Source organism: Bos mutus, chromosome 20 (assembly GCF_027580195.1).
Source record: "Bos mutus isolate GX-2022 chromosome 20, NWIPB_WYAK_1.1, whole genome shotgun sequence".
Classification (NCBI taxonomy): Eukaryota; Metazoa; Chordata; class Mammalia; order Artiodactyla; family Bovidae; genus Bos; species Bos mutus.
The window spans coordinates 56576188-56586337 of record NC_091636.1 but is presented as its reverse complement, the minus strand read 5'-3'; positions in this window follow the sequence as shown (position 1 = coordinate 56586337).

Here is a 10150-nt window from a genome sequence, read left to right as displayed (position 1 = left end):
GCCCTGCCTGCAGAGGTCAGCCCACTGAGACTCTCAGGGAAGAGGATGTTGCTCTCACCGGTTCATTGCTTACAGCCTTGGTAACCAGAGCATCCTCTGGGTGCCCCTATAAAACACAGTGGATCGGTAGATTTTCCAGTCATACAGAGCATATCCACTCTGGCGTGCCTGCTTCTTGGAGAATTTTGATCCCTTTCTCCAGTGTCAGCCAAGGCACTGCTCACATATATCCTCCACTTAGCATGGTCATTGCTTTCCTAAGCTTCCAAGAGCCAACCAAGAGAGTGTTTAATAAACCCTATATGTCAGGAGAGTTCTTTCATGTGGAGAAACGCTCCTTTATCCATCCTAATAATCCAGGCCCTTCTGAACTCAATCCCATGTGTACTCTTCCACTTCTGCTAGTATTTATTGGCTAAGATCTTCATCTTCTTCAGTGTATTTTCCCTTTACTCCCTTATCAGAACTAGCGCTTCTCCTGCTGGGTTTTATTATTACTTGACTTGAGCTCTGCTGCTGCTGCTGCTGCTGCTAAGTCGCTTCAGTCGAGTCCGACTCAGTGCGACCCCATGGACAGCAGCCCACCAGGCTCCTCTGTCCACGCGATTCTCTAGGCAAGAATACTGGAGTGGGTTGCCATTTCCTTCTCCTCAGATCAGATCAGATCAGTCGCTCAGTCGTGTCCGACTCTTTGCAACCCCATGAATCGCAGCACGCCAGGCCTCCCTGTCCATCACCAACTCCCAGAGTTCACTCAGAACTCCATTGAGTCAGTGATGCCATCCAGCCATCTCATCCTCTGTTGTCCCCTTCTCCTCCTGCCCCCAATCCCTCCCAGCATCAGAGTCTTTTCCAATGAGTCAACTCCTTGCATGAGGTGGCCAAAGTGCTGGAGTTTCAGCTTTAGCATCATTCCTTCCAAAGAAATCCCAGGGCTGATCTCCTTCAGAATGGGCTGGTTGGATCTCCTTGCAGTCCAAGGGACTCTCAAGAGTCTTCTCCAACACCACAGTTCAAAAGCATCAATTCTTCCACACTCAGCCTTCTTCACAGTCCAACTCTCACATCCATACATGACCACAGGAAAAACCATAGCCTTGACTAGACGGACCTTTGTTGGCAAAGTAATGTCTCTGCTTTTGATATGCTATCTAGGTTGGTCATAACTTTCCTTCCAAGGAGTAAGCGTCTTTTAATTTCATGGCTACAGTCACCATCTGTAGTAATTTTGGAGCCCAGAAAAATAAAGTCTGACACTGTTTCCACTGTTTCCCCATCTATTTCCTATGAAGTGGTGGGACCGGATGCCATGATCTTCGTTTTCTGAATGTTGAGCTTTAAGCCCACTTTTTCACTCTCCACTTTCACTTTCATCAAGAGGCTTTTGAGTTCCTCTTCACTTTCTGCCATAAGGGTGGTGTCATCTGCATATCTGAGGTTATTGATATTTCTCCTGGCAATCTTGATTCCAGCTTGTGTTTCTTCCAGTCCAGCGTTTCTCATGATGTACTCTGCATATAAGTTAAATAAACAGGGTGACAATATACAGCCTTGATGAACTCCTTTTCCTATTTGGAACCAGTCTGTTGTTCCATGTCCAGTTCTAACTGTTGCTTCCTGACCTGTATACAAATTTCTCAAGAGGCAGATCAGGTGTGCTGGTATTCCCATCTCTTTCAGAATTTTCCACAGTTTATTGTGATCCACACAGTCAAAGGCTCAGGGGTTAGCAAACTTTCTTTGTAAAAAGCCAGTCTTGTTTTAGACTCTGTTGCAATGATTTGAGTCTCTCACTCTGGCATAAGAGCAGCCACAGACAAGATGTAACTGAATGAGCAGAGCTGTGTTTCAATAACACTTTATGTACAAAAAAACAGACTACAGGCTAGACTTGACCCATAGGGTGTAGTTGCTGGTCCCCATTCTGGTTACTGGTCTAGTGTCCAGGGATGGAGGTAGGGGTGGATCTTGGCTTGGGAGCTGGTTTCATGCTGATGGTGGACAGGCTGCTGCCTCATCTTCAAGTAAGGGGGCAGAGCTAACTTTTTTCATGGGGAGGAGCAGGCCCAGGGGGTTCAAGGGCATTTGGAGATTCCAGACTTTTGATAGTGCATGAACACAGCTGTCTGCATCTCAAGTCTCAGCATCTCATTTATTCCCAATTAGGGCCTTGACCTTGGCATAGCAGACTTGCTGGGGTTGAAAAATTCAAACTTCTCTGGAGCTCTGTTGGCCTTCTAATTAAGTCCAAGGTTGAATGCTGGCATTTTTTTCTGCCTCTGGCTGCAGGAGATGGGAGTCTCTCTATAAACCTTCAAAGCCTTTTGGCTCTCGCACTTAGCCTTAGATTGGTGATTAATCACTCCAGCCTTTCACCGCTTCCTCTAAGTCATTCCACAACACTCAGCAACAGCCATGTAATTCCACTGTACCTACGATTACCACTTCCCTTGAACCTCTCAGATGTACAGATCCTGCGCCCTTCTATGCATTCCCTCCTGGCTGTCACACCACAGTGAAGGTTTTAACAATTGTAGGACTACAGAGTACTGGGGGCTCGCTGTTCTCCACCCACCCCCAGAGACGGTGCTCTCGTTCACTGAGGTCAGCTTGCCAACAAAGGTGCACACATGCATACTAAGTCACTTCGGTTGTGTCCAGTTCTTTGAAATCCTCTGAACTTAGCCTGCCAGTTTCCTCTGTCCATGGGATTCTCCAGGCAAGAATGCTGGAGTAGGTTACCATGCCCTCCTCCACAGGATCTTCCTGATCCAGGGATCATACCTGCATTTCTTACATCTCCTGCACTGGCAGGCAGGTTCTTTACCACTAGCGCCATCTGGGAACCCCCATGGTTTTTCCACTAGTCATGTTGAGAGTTGGATCATAAAGAAGGGTGAGCACCAAAGAATTGACACTTTCAAATGTGGTGCTGGAGAAGACTTTTGAGAGTCCCTTGGACTTCAAGGAGATCAAACCAGTCAATCCTAAAGGAATATTCATTGGAAGGACTATTGCTGAAGCTGAAGCTCCAATACTTTGATCACCTGATGCTAAAAAGACCCTGACGCTGGGAAAGATTGAAGGCAAAGGAGAAGGGAGTGGCAGAGGATGAGATGGTTAGATAGGATCACTGATTTCATGGACATGAATTCGAGCAAACTCCAGGCGATAGTGAAGGACAGAGAAGCCTGGGGTGCTACAGCCCATAGGGTCACAGAGTTGGACATGACTTAGTGACTGAACAACAATAAGCTGGTAACCCAGCTCCAGATCTCACGTAAGAGCTTCCTGGGACATTTCCTACCACCATTGGCTTTCATTATGCTTTCTTGAACAAACTCTGAGATGGAGATTTACATTCAGGACTTTTTTTTTTAACTGGGGAGTGCCTTGGGGGTCTTTACCTATAAAGAAGTAGAAGAAAAAGGAATCCATAGTGGGAGTAGTTGAACTATGATGCAGTTGCAGTGAAGGCCTCAGACGGTCCCATGGAGAGCTCTGAAGCTGGGGAAGCTATCAGAGTGGACCTAATCTAGGCAAGGGGACCAGCCGCTGGATGCAGAGCAGGTGTGGCCTTCGGAAGGGCAGCCTACTTCTGCTAAGGGCTATTCCCAGAGACAGGCTCATCAGTGAGATATCAGAGGCCAGCTCTCCTGGCATCTGGGGGAGTGCCTCCGTCCTGGAGGCGAGATTAGGCAGCACACCACAGTATCCACTACAACACATAATTGAATTGTTGAATATGTCTATCCATGGTAACGAAACCAGATAGGCATCCATGAGCCCAGGTTTACTGTCATACACTAGTTACTACGGATCTTGGGAGAAGCCCTGGGTTCAACTAAACGCTGTGATTGTAACTGCTGTTCCTGAAAGAATTCTAGGTAATGAAGGCAATGAAGTATCAGTGGTTTACTGTCGAACAGAAACATTAAAGTCCATTTTTGAGGGGTAAAAGTAGAGGAAATAAAGAGGGAGGGAAGGAGGGAGGGAGGAAGGAAAATAAAAGGAAATATCAAATCCTCCCACCTCACTGCAGAGGCGATATCTACTGAAATCAACATCGGTAGTTTAAAAAGTTAGTATTTCTGCTCCCTTCCTTTTAACAAACATTTGCTGCATTTTGACATGGTCCAGGAGGGGACATTTTAATACTATGATGCTAAATTTTTACATGACAAGGAAACCTGGCGTGACACAGTTCATGAGGTTGCAAAGAGTTGGGACACGACTTAGCAACTAAATAACAACAACAAAGGGATGTCAGTGCCTCAGTTTCCCCACTTGGATAGTTAGGGATATTAATATTACCTACCTCCCGTACTTGTGAGAAGATGATGGTCTAACATATCTAGAGTACACACAGCACTATCTTGCACATAATAAGCTCCGTTTCATTGTTATGAATGTTTACATATTATATATTTTTATGTTTATATTGTGAAAAACTCCCCCATGCTTCAAGATGAATAAAAAGAAGACACTACCAAATTATCCACATAGACTTCCTTCATTGAATCAGAAATAGGAAAGACATCTTGGAAGGGGGCTCATGCTTCAAGCATGAATGTCAGAGTAGTTCCCATTTGCTGTCAGTTTCATATTCCCATCACCAGTACTAAGAAGAAAGCAAATCTCTTCACAAACACTAAAATCCCTTGCTTCTATAGAGTCTTATTCTCCACATTTGCAGATGCTGGGTTTAGAAAATGGATGCTTTTGGTCAGGGCAACATGTATGAGACGCATTACTCCAGATGAAGATGGTATTTGCTGATGGAATATCAAATATGGTCATTAATAATGAAATATCATGGAGTTAACATAATAATGAACTCCTTGGATTTAGAGGTCTTATTCAATAAAATCAAAATTGTAGATTTCCTTAACAAACAGGCTTGATGTTTTAGTGTAGTTTAGTGCTTTTAATATATTTGTAGGTCTATGCTAAGTGAGCATTCTTTTCCTCCAAAGAAATGCATCATGTTTTCTCAGGAAATAGTTTATAATAAAAGGTTGTTTGAAAGAGCTGAAAAAAAGTTTGATTTTGCTGAGTCGTGTAGTGAGTATCGAGCCCAGCATGGAGATACTGGTTTTCCCATGCTGTCAATTACTGACGTATACCACAGAGGAGTCACGTGTCACCACCCAGAGCACCCGGGTTCTTGTATGTAACCCAGATGGGAGGGAAGAGGTGGGTGGTGGGAATTGATCTGATTCTGTTTAGAGTGTCACCAAAGCCTGAAATTCCATGACTCAAGCAGCACAGCTGATAAAAAGCACAGTGATGAAGAACACAAGACCCTGGCAGCCATGCCTGAGATTCCTGAGCTGTACAATGGGAATAATAATTGCATCTACTTGATAAGAACATTACAAAAATTAAGTAATAAAAATAATGTATGTAAAGGCCTTGCCCTTAAAGCCATATTGACAGAAAAACTGCACCTAAAGTTGACAAAGGCTTTGGCATAGTCAATAAAGCAGAAATAGATGTTTTTCTGGAACTCTCTTGCTTTTTCCATGATCCAGCGGATGTTGGCAATTTGATCTCTGGTTCCTCTGCCTTTTCTAAAACCAGCTTGAACATCAGGAAGTTCACAGTTCACGTATTGCTGAAGCCTGGCTTGGAGAATTTTGAGCATTACTTTACTAGCATGTGAGATGAGTGCAATCGTGTGGTAGTTTGAGCATTCTTTGGCATTGCCTTTCTTTGGGACTGGAATGAAAACTGACTGAACTGAAAGTTGACAAGTGGAAACCAAAATGCCAACTGGGTGAAACATGTGATGGTACAACAGTCAAGTGTGCTGATCACTGCTGTTGTATAAACCCAACAGTGTAAAACAATTTTCTGTCTTTTAAATTCTCACAGCCTCTATGAGTCAGGAATTTGGGGAAATCTCATTTGGGCAGTTTTGGGGTGGGATCTGTCATAAGGTTATGGTCAGATGTCAAGGAACGTTGCAGTCCCTTGAAGGTTTGACTGGGTGTGATATGCAAGATGCTGACCTTGGATGCTGGCAGTTGGTGTTGGCTACTGAGTGGAACCTCAGCTGGGACCATCAACCAGAGCACTCTACAGTGACCTCTCCACATCACCTGGGCTTTTGCACAGCCTGACCTCCAGGAAAGGTGGGGGTCAGACTTCTTCCATGGTCAGGGGCCAAGAAAGCAACGTGGGAGCCGAACTGCATTATGTGATTATCCGTGGAATTGGCAGCATCACGCCTGCCACATTTTATTGGTTATGAGCAAGTCATCGAAGGCCAGCCCAGTATCAAAGGAAGGGGAGGCAGACCCTACCTCTCCATAGGAGCAGGGTCAAAGAATCCACAAGCATGTTGTAAGGTTGCCAAACAAGGTTAATAAAAAAATATTCATTTTCAGTCTCTAGTGGGCTCCATGAGACATCTGGGTTCAATCCCTGGGTTGGGAAGATCTCCTGGAGAAGGGAATGGCAACCCACTCCAATATTCTTACCTGGAGAATCCCATGGACAGAGGAGCCTGGTGGGCTACAGCCCATGGGGTTGCAAAGAGTTGGACACGAATGAGTGACTAACACACACACACTCTCTTAAAATAATTTTAAAAAGAGACATGTTGGACACATTGACCTGAGCAAGTCCCATAAGATCATATCATTTTTCTCCTCACTGTTCCCCAATCCTGCATAACGGAACAATCTAGCCCACCTCTTTTTGAGAACAAAGGTAAGAGGAAAGAGAGGAACCCAGCAATTGCATCTCACATACTGTTGCCTTGGGCCAGGTCCCATGAGCATTACCCTGGGGTTTTACTCTGTTGGATTGTAAGCGAGGCAACTGTAACAGAAACGCTACCACACAGTGGCTTCAGTTTATCTCGCATAACAGTCCAGCCAGCTCGGGTCAGCAAGGCAGCTCCACTCCATGATGTCATTTAGAGACCCTGGTGTCTTCCGCACGATCACTCTGCTTAAGGTGTCATCCTCACCTGCACAGCTGAGAGTGGCAACAGCTCACCCCCAGGTGGGCAGAGGAGAAAAAGTCACAGTGTGGAAATGCTGTTTGTCTCCAAGTCAGAGATGATCTGTACTTGGATTGAATCCAACCTCCACTCACAGCCATTGGCCCTAATTTAGTCACATGACCGCAGCAGTCAAGTAAATATCTAAATAAGAACACTGGACCAGAAATCTCTGGCTTCCTTTGGTTGTCTCCTTACCAAAGCTATTAAACTTCCCTAAATCTATTTTCTCACATGTGAAATAGAAATGTTACCTACACCTCACTGTGGAGAAACAGAAAATGGCACTGTGAAGCACTTTACACTCCATAAAACACAAACGCAGTGTCCACAAGGCAGGAAGAGCACACGGTGCCATCACCAGATGAGCAGTGCAACCCGTCAGCAGAGCTGCATGGGACTTGGGTAAAATGCATGGAGAGGGGATGAGATTACACTCTGTCACTTTTGATCCCAGTCTTGTTATCTCAACCACAGACAGACAGATCCACTTTCAAGGACCAGCCGATCCTGGGGTTACTCCCAGGATGAAAGAGTCCACCTGAGTCACGGTCAGTCAGCTGCAGCAGCCAGTGCTCACTCAGTCCTGATGCAGAACCGCTAATAAGATTACTTTTGTATCCGCTGTCAGTTTAGACAACTATCTTACAGTCGCTATTAGGAAGTCTTGATGAGAATGAAGTAAAAAATTTGGATTTAGTAAAAATATACTTTGGAGTTACTTTGGATAAATATTTAATTTTAAAAATGTGAATAAATAATTGGAGAAAGGAAAGCAGTATGTCAACAATACATTGTAAGCAGTGAAATTCAGAATGACAGAGTGTGAGGTGAAGGATGGCAGCTTTGCCTTAGACTCTAAGCTGGTATTCTGACAGGTTCTGCCTCTTCTCCAATGTGCTTAAGACACCACGTAAAGAACATGTGGCCTTGAAAGGACTGAAGTGGGGAGGCCCGATGGCAAACTGCTGTGTGGCAATGGGCCAGCAAGCCCCAGGAAGCCCAACTACACGAGACAGACTGGGGCACAGTGCACCCGGAGACAGACAGAGACACATCAGAGGAGAGAACTACGGGAGGATTTCATTATCAGACACGTCCTCAGTTTCCTGAACCACAAAGAAGTCCCCCTCCCAAACAAGCTCCTTTCTCATGTTATTTAACTACGAGTTGTTTAAATCTTTTTTCTTTGCCTTCATTCCCAAGTAGAATTTTACTCCAGAAAAGCACATAAACTGAAGTTTTAAAAGTTATTAAAATGATGTAGGTAGCAGTGTAGTGGATTCCTTCACAAATTTAAATCAGAACCGGTCTTTTGAAGCCTGGAAGGAGATAATAAATCAATGAAATATTTCAAACTGTCCTCATCGACACTCAAGAGGTAAAAAGGTCTTAAAATTAAAGGGTACCTATACAAATGAGGCACACCAACAGTGCAGGGCTGCTGTGAGACCAGAGGCTAGAAAGGACACGTCAGCTGCAAGGGAAGGGAAGTTCTGCGTGGGGGACACAGCATGGATGTCTCCCAGCAATTACATGATGAATTAAGCTTATGAGGCTGAGTCAAAAAATACTGAAAGAAAAACAAAACTGACAAGAACTATATAGCACAGTATCATGTACCGACTCTCTGTAACCCATGGGACTGAACCCCGCGAGGCTCCTCTGTCCATGGGATTCTCTAGGTGAGAATACTGGTGTGGGTTGCATTTCCTACTCCAGGGGAAATTCCCAACCCAGGGTCAAACCTGCAACCCTTGTGTCTCCTGCATTGAAGGTGGATTCTTTACCACTGTGCCACCTGGGAAGGCCACATTCAATTAAGTATAAATTAAAAACATACCCCATGCCAAGCAGTGTATCATTTCCCAGGACATAGATTTAAAGATGTCAGACACAGAGTGGAGGACTGTTGTGTGACGAGAATGTTAGGAAACAGAATGAAATAAAAAACCAGGGAGCCCTCCACCGTTGGACAGTGAGCCCTGTACTAAAGAAATAAAATTAATTCAATTCTGCATCCAAGATTTAAAGAAAAATAAGTGTCTCCATAGCAATCAAGGGCTGGTGAATGTACGGTAAAGTACGCTCTCTGGGCATCTCAGAACCCACCCCTCAGGGAGACCATCACACTGACCAGACACCCCCTTACTCAGCGGGGCCCCTGCTCCACCCAGGAGAACGTGAAGCACTTAGTCTGTGCTGGGGACTGAGTGACTGATGGGTCCACTGATTTAATTCATCACACACCACCTGTGAGGTAATAAACACCTCACTGCACAGATTTTAAAGATCAAGTCACTTTCCAAAGTCAGAAAGGTCACTCAGTGGATTTGAACTTCACGTTTACTTTCATTTCCAACAGACCATGGCCTTTTCCCCAAACCACCTATACTGAGCATCTCTTCAGAGATTGAACCCTGAGATCGCTTTTGTTTCTAAAATGAAAACTCAACATTTTACATTTATTTTCTTCCTACTCTAAAGGGAGCACTGGCTCACAGTTAGAAATAAAGAGGGACTTCTTCCCTCGTGGTCCAGTGGTTGGGAACCCCCCCTTGCAGTGCAGGGGCCCCGGGTTCGATCCCTGCTTGGGGAACTAAGATCCCACATGTTGTAGGGCAGCTCAGCCCGTGCACCACAACTACGCAAGTTCGAGAGCTCCAGAGCCCGTGCGGCAACACGAGACCCCTCATGACACAATGAGCATCCTGCACGCTGCAACTACGACCCGACACCGCCAAAAATAAATGATAAACAAATTCAAAAGAACTTTTACAGCCAGCCATTGACATGCTTTTTTATTCTGCTTGGATTTAATCAAAGTGCCCACAGATCGTCGCCATGTCGGGAGCCACAGTACATTCCAATGAGGGACACTCCACTCTGCTCCCCCAGAAGCTTCAAAGCACCTAATGCGGGTCGCGGCTCCAGGACACAGCAAGGTGTTCCTCTGAACATTAAGCCAGGCTCAGGGCAGACAAGCCAGTCCTGAGTCCCCCACGCTACTCTGACAGCCCTAAATCAGCTCCAAGCTGACACTACACAGCACCTCTCAGGAGCAGGGCAGGGCCTGCGTCCAGCAGACAGTACTCACTGGGTGAGAAGATGACCCCTCAACCCTGTCCAAAAACGACA